The following is a 17,426-nucleotide window of genomic DNA, read 5'->3' as shown; positions in this document are numbered from 1 at the left end:
CAAAGGAGGCGACTTGACAATGAAATCTTAAAGAGAGTCTTCATGAAGGTGTGCGTCGGCAAGCTGAACAATTGACTGGGCCTGTGAAGAAACCAATCTCATTCAACAACCATACAAATTGCACAGCTTAAGACACATGAAGCGAAATCCGTGAGCTGATTGACACAAAACAATGTCACTTCACATTATCTGCAAAGTTGTTTTGCTTGTCTGACCACCTCTTCCTATTATACAGTGAGCATATATATTTCAGTTTCTTTCCCCCATGTGGAGATGTATCCACTGCCAAAACTGCTGTCTGATTATTTAAATTATCTGTAAAACTGTTACATGACTTCATCTAATTGTAAATTTATAAGACGGTCTATGAGACATTTGTTAGAGTAGCTGAATCCCAGGGCTCGTATGGAATCACACACAGACGGGTCTTCTGTGTGATCTGAGTCCCACTGCTCAGAGCTACAGACTGGTCAAATGGTCACTATTGTAAACACGACCATCGGACCATCGGCTACAAATAATCAATATACTGATCATAGTGTCACTACTGGTGTTTATTACATAAATACTATATATAAATAATAAGATAATTCCACACTCATATATGTTATAAAACATTTATAAACATTTTGGGAGGCTGACATACAGTAAAGAAAGTAATACTGAAGGGCTGGAAGTCCTGGAAAGGGTTAATAGAACCTTCTTGCTTTCGACCTGGAACAGAGCCCACAACTGCCAGATCAGTGACCCCTGAGCCCTGTTCACAGAGAGGAGAACCAGGAGCTCTTTTATGTCTCTAAGAGGGCTGGGAGGAAGGATAAAAGGGGGAAATGTGACATGAGTCCAGGCTGTTCTGTCTGATATTGTTCATGTAGCAGCACTGATTGTCTGAATATCTTCTGGTTCTGGATTGTGAGGATAGAGAGCAGTTGAGATCCTGTCTGAGCTGTGAATCTGACTGAGAAGAGAATAATGATTTTTTATTCTGCCTGAGGATTTTCCTGAGAATTTTTCCTGAGATTTTTTCTTCTTTTCCAAGTGGTGTTACATCTCCTTCAGATACTCTGCACAGACTGCCAGAGTGAGAGAAGAGGAGAGAGAGATGGACAGATAAGAGCACACACAGCAAGAGACACATACGTCTTGATTTACTTTGAAGCAAGTGTTCATTTCTTTTCTGGAACAAGTTGTTTCTGAACTTCAAGAAATTCATACAACTTCTGAAAGATAAAATACAAACCTTGATTATCAGGACAGAAGAAATGCTGAAAAAAATGCCAGTGATTTTTTCTCCTTTTAACGAAAAGTGGAGAAAAACAACAGCAGTGCATCTTCGTCGGTTTGATTTAGCTTAATACAAGTATTCAGTTCCTTTTCTGTAGATTACAGCCTGCGAAAGATGAAATGAAGTTCTTGGTTACTCTTGGTCAGTGCAGAAGAAATACTGCCAGCTGCCAGGAAAATGACAGTATTTTATTTAACTACAAACACGTGAGTTGTGGTTCCAGCTGGATTCGAACACACAACGTGTGACGCGGGTTTTTGGAATCTAACCCACAGTGCCACCAAAAAGGACAAGCAACAGTAACGTGTCCTTGTGCAGCTGTTAAACAAAGGGCTGGTGGGTCAAACGCACTCAGGGATGCGCTTCATTAAAGATGATGGTCAACCTTATGGTGTGCTTATCAATCATGCATAAAATGTATATAACAGAGAATGGTTTTGATCCATCGACCTCTGGGTTACTCTGCGGTTCGACACAACTGCTCCATCTTTGTTTTCTAAAAGTGCGCCCGAGATGAAAAGTTTCAACGGTAAACGCAGACGTCACTTTGAGCACTTGGTCTTTTATAGGACGAATCATCACACGCTGCACTACATGGGCGTGTCTTCAAGATCGTTGATCGTTGAGAACCAAAGCTTCTGCTTTCCGAGGCAACTGATTCTTTCGTCGTTAATTCCCAAATCTTCAATGAGAATCAGTGAAACGAAAACCAAGCACATGTACACACTCGCGTCCTAGCGTGAAAAAAATGATGGAAGCATTTGAGAAATAACAAGAGTAGTCTGAACAGCTCTGGCCTATTGAACTGCTCTACAAAGTGATCGCTACCTCCACACCCAGTTTATAACACTGAAAATGATTCAGGAAGCACAGCAAAGTTCTAAAAGCAGCTGTTTTCTCAAAAGTAAAATCTTCATCTTTTAAATATTGTCATCCATATATTTTCGTTTTTCTCTTTTTCACATTACACGCTTTCGAGAAATAGACTGTCTTGTAATGAAGGCTGCATTAGAAAATGTGTAAATTAAAATCGGGTTTATGACTTTTGCGTTATTCAGCTTTCTTAGCGCTTGGGTCTCGATTCAGATATTGCAATGAAAGCAACAGGGGAGTAAGTTTTCCTTTTCTAAATCAAAGGTGATCTGCTCACAAGGAAGTATAAAAAATTCAGCGTTTACTTTTTGAAGACCGCAAATTGTCGAAATACTGCTGCTTCATAAGCTAATAAGTAACGTTTCTGAGCACGCATTGTATTACTCATGCTGTTATTAATAAAAAAAAGCTTAAATTCACATAATGGAATTTGGACGGCTCAAAGTAGTCTATTCCTTGTACAACTTTACTTGCCCGCTGAGTAGAGTTTAAAGCAACGGCAGCAGAAGTAGCAGTAATAACAACAGCATGGTTAGAGTGACACAATACACTCTATGAAAGAATTGCGGCTTCAGATCGTTCTGTTCTGTTGAAGCTGCCTACAGGCTCCGAATTGCTGACATTGGCTGTGATCTTCTTTTTGCAAGTTTCATGAAATTCTTCACATATTTGAAATATTTAATTCGGGTTCGCCTAATACACGGTTCAACCCATACCTGCAGCAGAATGCTGTGGCACATTAAGTCGTTTTGTTTATCGGTTGTAAGGATTTAGGAGCGTACTACAAATCGAGAAAGCAAAAAGAAAATTAAACAGGAGTCACTTTTTGGATTGCTAATCCATTGTGCTCTGCTCGTCTAGGTTCAAATCCCATCCTTGTCATGGTTAAGGCCTAAGACGTGTGTGTTTTTTCTAAACGGTGTTTGCATTTGTTTCCTCTTCTACTCTTGTACTGGAGCAGTAATATTTCTAGCGGTGGACGAACATGGTATCACAGGCTGACAGCAGGAACACGTGGCCACAAGCTGCAGTACATTGGTTTGGGGACAGCAATAACTTTCCTGTGGAGACAGGTGCGCCGGTATTAATACAGCTCTTTCGAGTGAGAAGAGTAACAAGAACTGACTTAAACTTACCAGTTATGTTTAATAGCTAAAAACACAAAACCAACCTCTTCAGTGGTTGAATCTAAATTACAGAAGCCAATGCTGCCATCAAGGAAAAAAAAATCTTGAGTTATGTAGTTTTGAGACTAAATATCTGACTTTCAGTTTGAAGCGGTACAATGGATTCCAGGTCACATTCGTTCTTAATTCATATATATGAGTGTGATAATGGTTAAAACCATTGTGTGTTTACATGAGGTACAAACGGTAACCTTTTAATTCCGAGAAGAAAGTCAGTCTGTATGCATTTCTCAGCGTGTACATTGTCAGGAACACTAAACCCACAGTGCCAGCAAACCTTTCGATAGTCTGTAGGTACTGCCATTGCAAATGTAACAGGTTGTTCATACATACACATGATATCGTTGCTATCTCGCAATTAGGAGATAATTTTGTATTTCTTAATTAGGAGAATTCTGGATTTTTTTCCTTGGTGGCAACAATGCACTTCCGCAATAAATCATAGACTCTGCTTTCAAAATAGCTGCACCAGGCACTTGGACACAGATAAACATAGGGATTTAAAATTCAGGAATATGAATGGTCAATTGCTTACAGTTGGGTTTTTTACGTTTCGTATTTAGCGATTTGTATATCAATCTTTTAACAATTCATTAAAATGCTAACAATATATCAATATATAAAATAAAAACAACAGCACCGTTAAATGCTGGGGAGACGGATAGTTTTTTTTTTACAATCAGATGCCAATCTCTAATGCTGTGTGTGAGAGCTTACGTAACTTTCCTTTTCTCACATTTTCTAACGACTATTCCTAAGGTGCACCCTGTCAACTCCTAATACTTTTTAAAATTCTGCCTGCATGTTTGATTATTGTCGTTTTATTTAGAAAAAGTTCAATATTGATCATAACTAAAGAAAATTATGATTAAGAATAAAAATGATTGTATAAGAAGCAGGAGGAATCTCTTCTCTCCTATGGAGCATGAGCTGAATCAGGAGTGAGACATTTCGTATGCTTGTGCATATGTCAACGCATGACCTACATCGTAAAACTAAAACTAAATTAAAAACTAACATTAAGTTGTCAGAGACATTCATTTATATACAAACAAGAGACAGACAAAGTAATAATTCTACATTTACTTGTCCTGCACTGATCAGACTAATTGAAATGTATGGAAGCCCGTTTCCCCGCTATGGTACCTCAGAATTCCGACAGCTGGCAAGGCCTGGGTTCGAACCAATGCAGTGAGACATGAACTAGGGTGGGAGCAGCGAAGGCACAAGCCCTAGAACCCGAATCCGTTACAAGAACAAAAGGACAGACAATGAAATATGGGCTATTTCGAAGTCACAAATGTGAGATATAAAGTCAGAATTCTGAGTTTTTAAGTCGCAATTCTGAGATACCATAGCGCGTTTTTTTTACTCCCTGGCGGAAACGGGCTTCCATAGGTTCTCAGTGCTGCGAAGCAAAACCAATCTCCGAAAAATCAGACAATTATTATCAGATCATGTCAAAAGCTGATCAGTATTTTTTTACTGGGAAGCAAAGAAATGCTTGTATTACACATTTTAATGTGACATGCAATTACACGTGAAAAATAGTAAAATTATTTTCATTGCGGTACATGTTGATAGAACACCCCCCTCGATAAATGAAAGTGTGGACGGACGTGTCGCATGTTCCGTACTCTGTCTGGCAGCGAGTTTAACACACTGTCCTCGGAAATTAGAAACTAATTGAACAATAAATTCATCTGAGCCAAATCTACACGTGTGGGTGATTTAATTCTGTCTAAATTGCGTGGAACTCCTCCGCTGAGGTCAGATACACACGGGAAAGTGTTCAGGCGGCTTCACGGAGTCCCGCCTCAGACTGGAAGCAGGTTCTAATTAGACACTGAGAACAATCCGGGTCTCTGTGTGTAATTGATTGTGTTGATTGAGCGGTAATGTGACCAGGTGTGTGGTAGCAGGTCCTGCCAGTATAAAAACCTAGTCACCGCGCTCACACTTTATGCTCTCTTGCTTCAACACAGTTTGGTGGTTTACTTGTCTTACTCCTGTAGCAGTTTAGCGGGACGTCAATTTGGCGATGCGCTCGTTTCTCTTTGTGCTGTGCCTGTGTGCAGGGGCTGGGCTCCCCGCACTGATCTCCGCTGGCCGGCTGGCTGGGACTCTCGGGAATTAGTGGTCCAGGCCGACTTCCCGGCTCTCGAAGACGCAGCCCAGTCCTTAGTTAGTCATGGAAGAAAACAGAGAAGAGGTCGGAGTGGCCTCTGTAGTTCATCAACGATCCAGTCAGGCAGTACTCCTCTGTTAAGCGCCGTTTGTTCACATCGATTGGCTTTTTTTTTGCCTTCATTCGTGCAAGTAGTAAAAGCAGACGCCCCTATTCTACCGTGACCCGGATTCAAACCGTGGTTGTTGCGGCCACATGCAAAGTACTGACCACTATACGATCACGGCGAGTTACAGAGACACACACAGCTCCGACCTTTTCCGCCCCTGAATAGGATTGGTGAATTGAATAGCATTCAATTAAATGTGAATTGAATAGCATTCAATTCACATTGAATATCACTGGCGAAGCTCAGCGCTGTGCCAATGGGCATGGTTTCGCCATGCGATACTCTACTGGTTATCACGTTCGCCACACACGCGAAAGGTCCCCGGTTCGAAACAGATCGGCTTCTTTTGTCGCCACGCACACTGTTTGGGGATTCGCCTTGCGCTGTCATCGAACAGACCCACTCACCTCTTAGTGTGGCGGGATCTGCACAGTGCATGTCGCAGCGCTCCCTGCTTTCACTTCAATGTGCTTCCTGATGTCGAGTCGTGTGTCGTGCGGAGGCTCTGAAAGCGAGAGCAATGAAAAGGTGTATGGCGCTGTGAAAGGAAACACAGAGAAGTGAAAGCCAGTCCTTTCTCTAAGGAGGTAGAAGAAGAGCAACTCCCCGTCAGGGAATCGAACCCCGGTCTCCCGCGTAACAGGGGGGATACTCACCACTATACTAACGAGGAAGACATCACTTTTTTCGACCACCGGCATCGTGTCCCGACCCACCGTGCTGGAAGCCGACGTGTGCTGTGATTCCTTTACAGAGCAGAGATGACAACCGAGGAGCCGAAAGATCATTTCAGCATTTGGCAGCAATACAGCATTTCGAAAACACAAACGACCAACTCGGAATGACTTGCCTTTAACGCTTTTCAAAGCTATCTTTGTGCAAGACGACTGCGCCGCCTACCAGATACAAATGGGTTGTGGCATGAAAATGCAAGCGATGTTTATTTTTTGACCGGATAGGTGCGAATGGAGAACATCCTCGTTTGTCAGTCTCTGTGGCACAATCGGCGAATGCGTTCTGTTATTAACTGTAAGGATGGTGGTTCACACCCACCCAGGGATTCTTTCCTTAATGTTGTCAATGTAAACACTGTCTCCGCTAAAGCCGAAACCTTAACTCTCTTTATATTTGCAGAAAATGCGAGTCTTTTGCTTGTGCCCAACAACAACACTTGAGACCGGGGAAGTCCAATAGTGATCAACACCGCAACTCCCCAGAAAACCATATTCACCCATGGAAAAGTATCTTTGAATGGCTGGCGGGAGATATCATTCATACTCCTGTTGCGTCCTCTGCTAAAATCGTTTAGAAATACAACGCGGAATTGTTTGAGGACTTGACAAGCATTGTTACGTCAGCACTGTGAAGTTGGATGTTGATATTTTTATATATTTACCTTAATTTTAACATAAATATAAACATAAATGCTGTACAATCTATGCTGTACAATCAAGCACAGTTATATTTTGAGTATCATGCTGGTTGTTGTATGGATCCAAAAGAACATTTTAAAGCTGATACATTTTCGATTGGAATTTGCATCTAGCTGCAATCGGTATCTTTTACTTTATGTATGGTAGTGGAAATATATTTTTTAAATGTTTTCTAAAGGAGATCTCATGAAGTATTGCTAGGACCTGCCTTTAGCGCTCAGTAGCGATAACACTGTTGATACAGACGGAGAAGAACTGTAAGATGAATTGATGATCTAAGCTAAAATAGCCCTAACACCCCTCCTGTAACAGTGTTTGTATTCATAGCAAGTAATATGCTTTTTCAAACCCGAACGTTGCTTTTGCATTAAGTGTTATGTAACCATTAGCGGTTTCGGTAGCTTCTGAAGAGCGCACTTTTCCAAACTGAAGCCTATAAGAACATTATTCAAGACGCACCATGGCCCAGAATCGTTCATCGGGACTAGGATTAACATCAATTGAAAGTACTCCAAAATAAAAGATTTGACAGAAAAATTAAAAGTGTAGGCAAGTATTAAAACAACACCATAACTTCTGGACTTTCAATCTCTTTCTTGGTTCAGGCCATGTAAAATGTCATAATCAGTGGAGTCATGCCGAGGTTGTGAGTTTAAGCCTCACCTGGAGCAGCCTGGTTTTCTGTCTTCACAGGTAAACTGTGGTTTGTGTTATTTGCTAAATAGAGAGAGGATTCTGTGCTAATTGTTCTCCTCTTGGGAGAGGTCAAGATGAGAATTTCACAGGCTGGTGGTAAATATCCTGTCCAGGAATATCGGGGCTGTAGGGGGTCAAATCTATAGATGTAGTGAAGACATAAGTGGAGATGGTGTGTCTGCTATCTGTGTGAGAGCTGGGCAGGAAGAATAATCTGTGTTCTTGGAAGAAGAGACCCTCGTTGGAAGAGCGGCGCTCCTCACAGGAGAGAATGAAATAGAAATCTTTTTCAGGGACGCTGATTGTTCTCTTTGGGGGAATTAAAAAGACTTGCGGCGAGTGACCTCGTGGCGCAACGGTAGCGCGTCTGAGTCCACATCAGAAGGTTGTGTGTTCAAATCACGTCGAGGTCAGCTGATGTGTTTGCAGGTGCTGCTGGTGCCGAACCCAGAAATTACACCACGCAGTCGGGTTTTATCTGTACACCACATAGGTAATCTCAACGAAAAAACAGAATACCTAGTCAGGAGCTTATGCAGTGAATCATCTCGAACACGACAAGAGAAAAGGCACACTGCACATCCGCGAAACATCACGTCCGGCTTTAGAGACAGTGACATCAGAGAATGGAAGTTTCAGACCTCCTTTTTGTTACAGGTCCAAGCAAACTTGAAAGTTAGGGAGTGTTTGGTCACTTTTGTATGAAAAAGTTTCTGAAGCCTGTAATTATAATTTGCCCTTTTTTAATTGTGGTAGAAATCCACTCCCATGTACCAAGACCTACGGTATATTCATGTTTGTTTAAATGACTAACGCTATTGGACATTAGCTGGTGTTTTTTGTAAAGATTTGCTATTTCATGCAGGAAAGAAAGGAAACTAGACCCAACGTTTGCTTTCAGGTGCGGTCTATTTACATAACGGACATCTATTTCTGAGGAGCCTGATTTAAATCACACAACCCCGGTAGAAGTCGAATCGACAATCTTATAAACCAAAATCAGACGCGTTATCCATTAAACAACTTAGCCCGTCACGTAACTGAATTGCACTGTGGTGAGTTCAGCGCCGCTACTAGTACACCACCCCATCTACAATTTCTAAGTAAGAAACGTGTTTTCTAAATTTTTATCAGTTTTAAAAAATCATCACTTTTAAACAGACAAAGCGTTTATGTGTCGCTCTGAATTTCTAATTGATTTAGAATTCCAAGAAAATAGCGTTTAGTTCCACAACGGCGTTAAATTATCACGTCTTTCATTCTACTTCTCTCTTGCAGTAAAGCAGATCTTGCTTGGTGAGCATTTGCTCCGGTAAATTAGGTCACTTTTCATGTTAACTCACTTCTTCTAAACACAACATTTCCTGGTGCATGTTTTCTCCATGAAAAAAATACATTTTCCCTTACATGATTTCTCGTTTTGTTTCATCAAAGAGTACAGAAAGAAGAAAGAAAGGAAAAGTGTCGTAAATGAACTCTGTCGCCCTTGGGAGATGTCAAGCGCATTGGACATGAAAAGTGCCCGATAAAAGCCATTTCTGTACGTTTCTCTTAGTGTCGGGGCTCCTATTGAATGTAAAGGAGGCAACGTGCTCAGCCAGCCGACTCAGCGCTTACTTAACGCAGGTGTCTCAGAGCGGTGTGTCCAAGCGGCAGTAAAAGAGGAGAATTCTGCCGGCGCCGTGGCTTAGTTGGTTAAAGTACCCGTCTAGTTAACGGAAATCCTGGCTCCAAATCCCAGCAGCCCATCGCCTGTGTTGCACTGGACACCCTGTAAATCATCAAAAGCACATCGAGCTCCTTGGTAATGAAATTGCCGGATAAAAGCCATTTCACATCCTTTCTCAACTTGCTCAGCGAGCAGGCTCACCGCACACAGAAGGAAGATGTGACAGAGCGGTGTGTCCAAGTGGCTTTAAAAGGGCACCGCTTCGCCGGCGCCGTGGCTTAGTTGGTTAAAGCGCCTGTCTAGTAAACAGGAGATCCTGGGTTCAAATCCCAGCGGTGCCTGTCTTCGCGCACTGTTTATTGTTATAGACAACATGCTTCTGCATTATGTTTAAAGGAAGTGTTCATTTCGTTTTTGGCACAAATTGTTTTTCAAGAAATCCACACATTGCGAAAGATAAAATGCTCATCTTTCTTATCAGTGCAAAAGAATTACTGCCAGCTGGCAAGAAAATGACAATTTTTTTTTTACTTTAGCCAAACATCTGTGAATGTAGAAAAAATACGACATGTGTCAATTTCTATGGCACACTCAATCAGGGTGTCCTTCAGTTAATCACAACGTTGGTAGATCAAACGCACCCAGAGACACACTTCGAATTAATCCGATCTAAACATTACCTTCTCTAAATGTGATTGAGTTTCTTTCCACGTCCTTAGCCATCTTGATGTTTGCAGAGATTTTCAACTTTTGACACGAGTCAAACTACAAGTAAATAGTTGAGTTACATTTATGTGAATATAAATGTAAAAATCAATATTTCTGCTGTCTCCTGAGAAACACAAGTATAGAGTCAAAACACAATAAATAATGCTAAAAAACTATTCAGTTAACACCCAGATGTGACAAAACACATTTAAGACTTACATCCCCTTTAAATATATATTTCCTTAATATCAGTTCTCTTCCCTCCCCAGGATACCTGCAAATTTACTATCGCATATTAAAGGCTGTGTGTAAGTCTTACATGTGTTCTGTCAAATCTGGGTGTTAAATTAATAAATGTGTTGTGTTATTTAATATGATTTGACTCCACGCTTGTGTTTCTCGGGAAACAGCAGAAATATTGGTGATTTGCGGCTACAGAAAATAATGTGAAGTTTACAGGCAAAAGTAAGGTTACGTCAAAGAAACAAAAACTTATTGTCACCCTTTTCAACGTGATTTTTTTAAGACATTTGTTCGGAATAATATATCTTCTCGTGTCTGTGGCTGTTATCCTACAATAACGGTGGTGAAATAGCAGGAATGTGCGGAAAGAATCGGAGATAGAACAGAAGACTCATCTAGTCGATAGTAAGGTTGTGTAGGACCGCACACACTACGATGTCAGTGTTGAGTAGTGTGGTTTAAAAGCTTCTTCACGAACCACGAAGGAGTAGAAACCTAAAGTCTCCTGATCCGTAATCAGACACGTTATCCATTGTGCCATTGGCGTTTGTATTGTATTCCTATACAGCACCACAATGAGTTCAGAGCCGCTACTAGTAATACATCGCCCCGGTCAAAATTTTCTCAATTAGATTCATGTGTTTTGTACGTGTGTCTAATTACTACGTCTTTCATTATGTCTTGTTTAAAATAATGTATCTTAAAAACAGACAAAGGGTTTATGAGTCTCCCTGAAATTCACACACGAAGAATAAAAAATATCGCGTTTAAAAAGAATACAGAGATGCCGGCGATAGAAAACGGAGCGTCTTAAGTGCGCGCTATCACTGAACTAAACTCCCGATCTGTAAGTTTGTCGGCGGCTTTTTAATTGTGTTAGGAAGAGCAAACAGTCCACAGTGTACATTTTAAAGGTCTAAGCAAAACAATCAGACGTGAGGATTATTCAGAACAGGAGCCTGTACTTCTTTGTATACTGAGCTTTCGGGTGAACGTCAAAGTGAAAGACAAAATCGCAATTTTCACTTTTTGATTAAGGAACAAGAAAACACCATCCTTCGAGCTGGATTCAAAGCAGGGACATCAGAAATGCCCACTGTTTTTGTCTACAGTCTTAAGATCTAGCAACTGAGCTATCCAGAGGTCAGAAAATAAACGTTTTGTCACACGTGTAGCCCAATGTAGTGTAGTGTTCCTCTTTATTTAAAGCCCAGTTCGACATCAAAATACTCACTCCCATAGTCTCGTTTAGTAGAAGAAATGGACCAGGCTTCTACTCTATAAACGTCCGGAGTTCTTATAAAACATTTGAAGGGATATCAGTGCAGGCGGAAATTGACTCTTTTTCTAGTGGGATCAGGATCACATAAAACCTTTCTTTTGGATTGAGAAGAGGATCATGGTGACACTCAAAACATACTAACCTTTGCTTCTTTCGAGGACGAATGTAGTATTGAGCTGCAAGCATCGGTTCAAATCAGAACTCTCTGCTACTGCAGTTGCTTGTTTGAGAGTTTCTTCAAACCTTTCAACTGAACGTTGATATCAAATGATATTGACGGTAATATCATACGGATTTTGGTTTTCTTTTGATGGAAAATTGTATTAAATTGTATTCTTTCTAAAAATACAGTAGTTTGTACTTAATAAAAATGTACAATTCACCACTGGTATAAACAAATGTGTGCCTTGTTTGCCTTTGTAAGCATTTGTTTAAAAAATAAGTTCACAATACGATAAAAACACAGAAAGCACAAACTTAATAATACAGCGATACAAAATCAATATCAAATCATAAAGCCAATTAAGTACCTATCCTTTGAAAACAGTGACATTTGTATCTACTTTTGAATTACAAAGCAGACAGAGTAGTCCCTTAATTCATAGATCAGATCTTGGCCAAAACAAGACAATCAGACGGGAGCTGAATTCGGAACAGGAGCCTCTGCTTCGTCGTTTATTGAGCTTTTGATCAATGACTGAATGAACTCTTTGATTAAAATACACAAAAAGCACCTTCTTTCAAGCCAGAGTCGAACCAACAACCTAAGGATTCCCAAGTGTTTCCATTACAGTTCCCCACTCTACCAACTGCTTTCTGGCACATACGGCCCAATGTAGTGAAATGTTCCAGATGAGTAAAATCCCAGATCGACATTGTTTCCAACTCGTTTCCTTAGTCTTTTTTACCTTGAATTTAAGCCACAAACCAGGATTCTACTGTATAAACTTCTGGGGATATTAAAACATGTTTGATGGGGCATCAATCATTCCAGGCTGAAATTGACACCTTTTTTTTCTTGGGGGAAATGAGGAACAAAACTAAATGTCATTCTGTGTTTCTTAGAAGCATTATCACAGCTAATGCATGTAATGCCTTTAGTATGTGAAGGTGAGAGTTCAGTTATGCCAGGGAGTAAAGAGAACTGAAATTTAGAAAATTCGTATTTAAATAGATTGCAAATCTTCAAAGTGTTCTGTCGCTGCAAAATTATTACAGGGGTCTACCAGCTGTGATACGTGCTTGTTTTGGGACTATTTCCAATAAGTATCGCATTAGTAATTGTGTCCTTACTGGTATCTTTTAAACTGTGAGGGACATTCGGTTATATAGTCATAATCGGATTTAAACGTGTCCTGCATTTTAATTTACTGAACAGATAAATTGAAACGTTCTAATTCAGAGCCCCTGCAGCTCGTGCTAATTAGAACCACAACAATGCTCCCGTGTCCTGAGCACCACACTGAGCACACGTTCAGCTGGGCTCCGACTTTGTTCAGCACGACTTCTTGTTGCAGTTGAGCTCAGAGCTAGAGATGATCTCCATATTCTACCGCACTAAGTAGTTCGAAAGTTAGTACACAGTACACACTTTTAAGTGGAGTCAGGTTTTTAAAAAATTAAACCAGCGCCCTGTCACAGAAAAGTACCCCGGTCTCCCGCGCAACAAGCGTAGGTACTCAGCACTGTACTGACGAGGAGCGCTTATTCGCAGCTGAGCGTCTGCTCTGTTTACTGTCAGCAGACATTTCCTCATTTCCAATGACGTTTTCGCCTGCTCTCAGCTTTTTAAAGATGGTCATAAACGCTCATGAAGTAATTCATGTCAGTTTGAAGTCTGTTTCTGTTGTCTCGGCTCTTGACGAAGAAAAGCCGTACCTAAGAGACTCCCTCTCTGAAGAAGTTTGTCGTCACCCTGCAAGGGAGAAGAGCCATCAATCACTGAGACAATTAACATTAAACACGTGAAATGCGAGATGTTGTGATTTTTTCCCACTTAAGGCTTCTATCGTTTCTACTCTAACGAGAAAAGCTTTTCATCAGAAGTGGGATTTGAACAAACGTCTTCAGGAGAAACTGCTAACTGAACGCAACGCCTTAGACAACGAGCCTTCCTGCCTTTATTTATTTGATAAGAAAAAAGTGAAATCAAGTAATGAGGGAAACGTATTTTTTTCATGGAGGAAACTAGTACGAGCAAATGTAAAGTTTAGAGCAGCGCTCAATAAAAACGATCAGAAACCGAAAGCGCTTCTTTTGCGGAACATTATATTCCAATACCGGTGGTTCTGCAGAAGAAATAAGCCGAACTCCAAACACTGTTGCCATTACGGCTACTCTGGCTGCAGCTGCTTTAAGATCTACTCAGCGGGTACAGGTTGTAGAAGGTCAGACTGGTTGGCGCTGTCTAAATAACAGTGTGCGAATTTAAACCTATTTAAATAAGATTATTTCCAATATAATACATGCTCCAAAAGCGTTAATACTGCACTGGCTGCTATTTGAAATGCCTTCATAAATGACGCGTAAAAGAGATTGATGCAGCTGGCTTTTATGCTTCACAATACATTGCAATCAGGAAAAGATACTGTATTGTAATCAGGAAAATAAATCAATTATTAATATGCAATACAACGTCTGTTCTTAAAATTGATAGCTGTTTTACACTGATGTTGCTCTTTATGAGATAATCCAGATTGTGAAGACGACTGCACTCTCGCAGATCAAAATATTACACGAAGGCTGTAAAGCACACTCTAAATGTATCCGAATATTTGATTTCCGCGATCCGTTTAGGCTACAACAGGCAACTTGGCGCTTCTCCAGCAAACCATTTCTCAGTTTTGTGAATTACTTGTGCTTCCAACACACCACCATCTGTAGCTTTTCAGGATGGCCGAGTGGTCTAATGCGCCAGGTTTAAGGGTTCATGTTTTTCCAGTGCTTGGGTGTTTTGGTCTCTGAATAGAAGCGTGGGTTCAAATCCCACTTCTGACAGCTACCGTCTTTTCCCTGCCTTGCGTTTTTCCTGTCTTCTTGTGCTCGCTGACAACGACAGGAAGAGGAAAACGGAGAAACCGGCTTGGGGGCACATGATGGGCAGGGAAATACTTCTTGAACACTTATGCGATTAGCAGAAAGTCAAATAGGCTTCGATTTTTGCCTTAAGAACTGTTTGGGCTGCCTGTAATCGAGGAAAGATTAACTGCAAAGTATGCATTAAAATGTGAAAGACCGAAATATAAAACCACAAGAAGACTTATTAAAAGAAACATTGTTTTCCTTGCGGTTTCTCCTGTATTTCACTGGCTGGAGACGCTGTGTCCGGGCTCAGCGGTTATATAAGAAAAGACACAGGCGCGGTTCATGGTTCTGCGCTCCCCGTGTGGAATGCGCGTCTCTTTTCTCCATTAATACCTTCATACACTCCTCTCAAACCACAGCACATTCCCGGAATATTTCGGTTTAACCTATTTCACAGGTAGTGGGTCTTTCTTTCCGAGATCACAGGTAGAAACAATAAACACGTATTCGTGATCGTAGGCGAAGATGTGCAAGAATAAATTTCCTAAAATCCAATAAGGTCCAGTCACGTTCAGGTACTATTCTGATGTAGATGGATATTTTTGGCACAGCTGTTACAACAAACAGGCAAATAAACTTTTTTTATTATTCCATTCCAGCTGTAGTTTTGAAAATGTTTTTTTTTTCATTCATTAAATAATACAAAACACAAACCCACCATGAACGTCTGACCATTGATATTCCTGAATTATAAGCTCGTACACACGTACCGCGAATTTCGTGCAAGAGTCACAGCTGGTAGGCAGTTCAACGAATATGATGCCTTTCAGGGGCCAGATATTAGACACACGTTATCGTGCGGAGCTGATTCTTCGTCTACCGCAGTCTTTGCCTCGGACCACCCCTCTTGGCACATTAGCACTTTAATTTTCGATTTTCTGTATAGAACACTGAATATCTTGAGGAAGTCTGTCAAGCAAAGACTGCTGGATAATTGAGGTGCAAAAGTTGGTTCAAAATCAACATCCTCTGCTATTGCCGTTGATTCTTTGAGAGTTTCTTCAAGTTCTTCATCTGACCTTTAATATCGAGGGATATTGAGCATAATACCGTACTATTTGTAGCTTTCTTTTGATCGCCCGTTTTATTAAAATGCCAGCCTCTTTTACAATTATTTAGATGTTTGGCAAGGTGTAATAGCCCCCCTCGCATCCTCAGCTAAAATATTTTAAAAGTACAACAAAATTACATTATATTGAACAGCATTTATGTTAACATTTATATTCAAATTAAAGTAAATATATGAAAATATTAAAATACAACTTCGGCGATCTGTCGTTTTTGCTTGTCAAGTTCTCAAACAATTTTGCGTTGTATTTTAAATTACTTTAGCTGAAGATGCAACGGGAGCATAAGTGAATTCTCCCGCCACCCACTGGAACATATAATTCCATGGGTGAATACTAACTGCTTGGAAGTTGCCAATGTCGGTAATTATTGGAAATTCCCGGTAATGTTGATTCTGGTACACAATTGTTTACTCCTGCAAATATCAAAATAGTTCAGGTTTTGCGGAACAATTAATTTTTTACGGTGATGATGTTTACTATAGAAAGAAGTGCGTCCCTTGGTGGGATCAAAAAACCCACCTTGGGGTTAATAGCCGAACACGCTAACCGATTGCACCACAGAAATGCTTACACCTTGCTTTTTTTTCATTTACATACTTTTGGTGAACAAAAAAATTCGCTCGCATTTCATCTTTCGCAAGCTATATGATTTACAAAAAAAAACAAGTTGTTCTGCAAAGGAAATGAATAAACGCATTAAACCAAATCAAGACCTCTTTGAGTGTCCCAAATTACATGTTCTGTAAAACAAGACAGGAAAAAAGGTACCGCTGGAATTCGGATCCAGGATTTCCTCTTTATGAAACAGGTGTTTTAATTAGCTTTACCACAGCACCGGCAGAACACTATTCTTATACACGTGGGTACCCACCCTCAAACCTTTGTTCTCTCGCTACTTTACCTTTGCCTACTGCCCTGTCTCTCGCACACCTGAAGAAGGCTCCACGGCCGAAACGTTGTGTTCTCTTTCTTCTTTTTTTCAGCATGGAATAAACCTATTACCTATTCTTATACAGCCGCTTGGACACACCGCTCTGAGACATCTGAGGTCGATGTGCGCTGAGCCTGGTCGCCGAGAAAAATCATGCCCAGGGATGGCTTACGTGACGAGGTGGCTGAGTGGTTAAGGCGATGGATTGCTAATCCATTGTGTTCTGCACGCGTGGGTTCGAATCCTATCCTCGTTGGTTTATGTCTTCGACTTGTGATCTGTTTCTAATATATATTTAGTATATCTTCTCGTGTCTGTGGCTGTTATCCTACAATAACGGTGGTGAAATAGCAGGAATGTGCGGAAAGAATCGGAGATAGAACAGAAGACTCATCTAGTCGATAGTAAGGTTGTGTAGGACCGCACACACTACGATGTCAGTGTTGAGTAGCGTGGTTTAAAAGCTTCTTCACGAACCACGAAGGAGTAGAAACCTAAAGTCTTCTGATCCGTAATCAGACACGTTATCCATTGTGCCATTGGCGTTTGCATCGCGTTCCCATACAGCACCACATTCAGTTCAGAGCCGCTACACCGGGGTAAAGTTAGCTCGAAGTTCGAAAACGATTTTGGCACGCCTGTAGCGCTTTCACGAAACCTCTTAGAGT

At 40.8% G+C, this 17,426-nt stretch overlaps 3 non-coding genes across 3 annotated transcripts; all 3 read left to right on the top strand.

Moving 5' to 3' along the window:
• The first annotated feature begins 8,112 nt into the window (after positions 1 to 8,112).
• Positions 8,113 to 8,184, top strand: trnaw-cca (transfer RNA tryptophan (anticodon CCA)). Its single transcript has one exon. It is a non-coding gene; the product is annotated as a tRNA-Trp (tRNA).
• Positions 8,185 to 9,707: 1,523 nt separating this feature from the next.
• Positions 9,708 to 9,781, top strand: trnat-agu (transfer RNA threonine (anticodon AGU)). Its single transcript has one exon. It is a non-coding gene; the product is annotated as a tRNA-Thr (tRNA).
• Positions 9,782 to 16,932: 7,151 nt separating this feature from the next.
• Positions 16,933 to 17,014, top strand: trnas-gcu (transfer RNA serine (anticodon GCU)). The gene has a single exon. It is a non-coding gene; the product is annotated as a tRNA-Ser (tRNA).
• Positions 17,015 to 17,426: the final 412 nt, after the last annotated feature.

Source organism: Atractosteus spatula, chromosome 10 (assembly GCF_055471065.1).
Source record: "Atractosteus spatula isolate fAtrSpa1 chromosome 10, fAtrSpa1.hap1, whole genome shotgun sequence".
In the NCBI taxonomy this organism is placed as follows: Eukaryota; Metazoa; Chordata; class Actinopteri; order Semionotiformes; family Lepisosteidae; genus Atractosteus; species Atractosteus spatula.
This window is presented reverse-complemented; position numbering and strand designations above follow the sequence as displayed.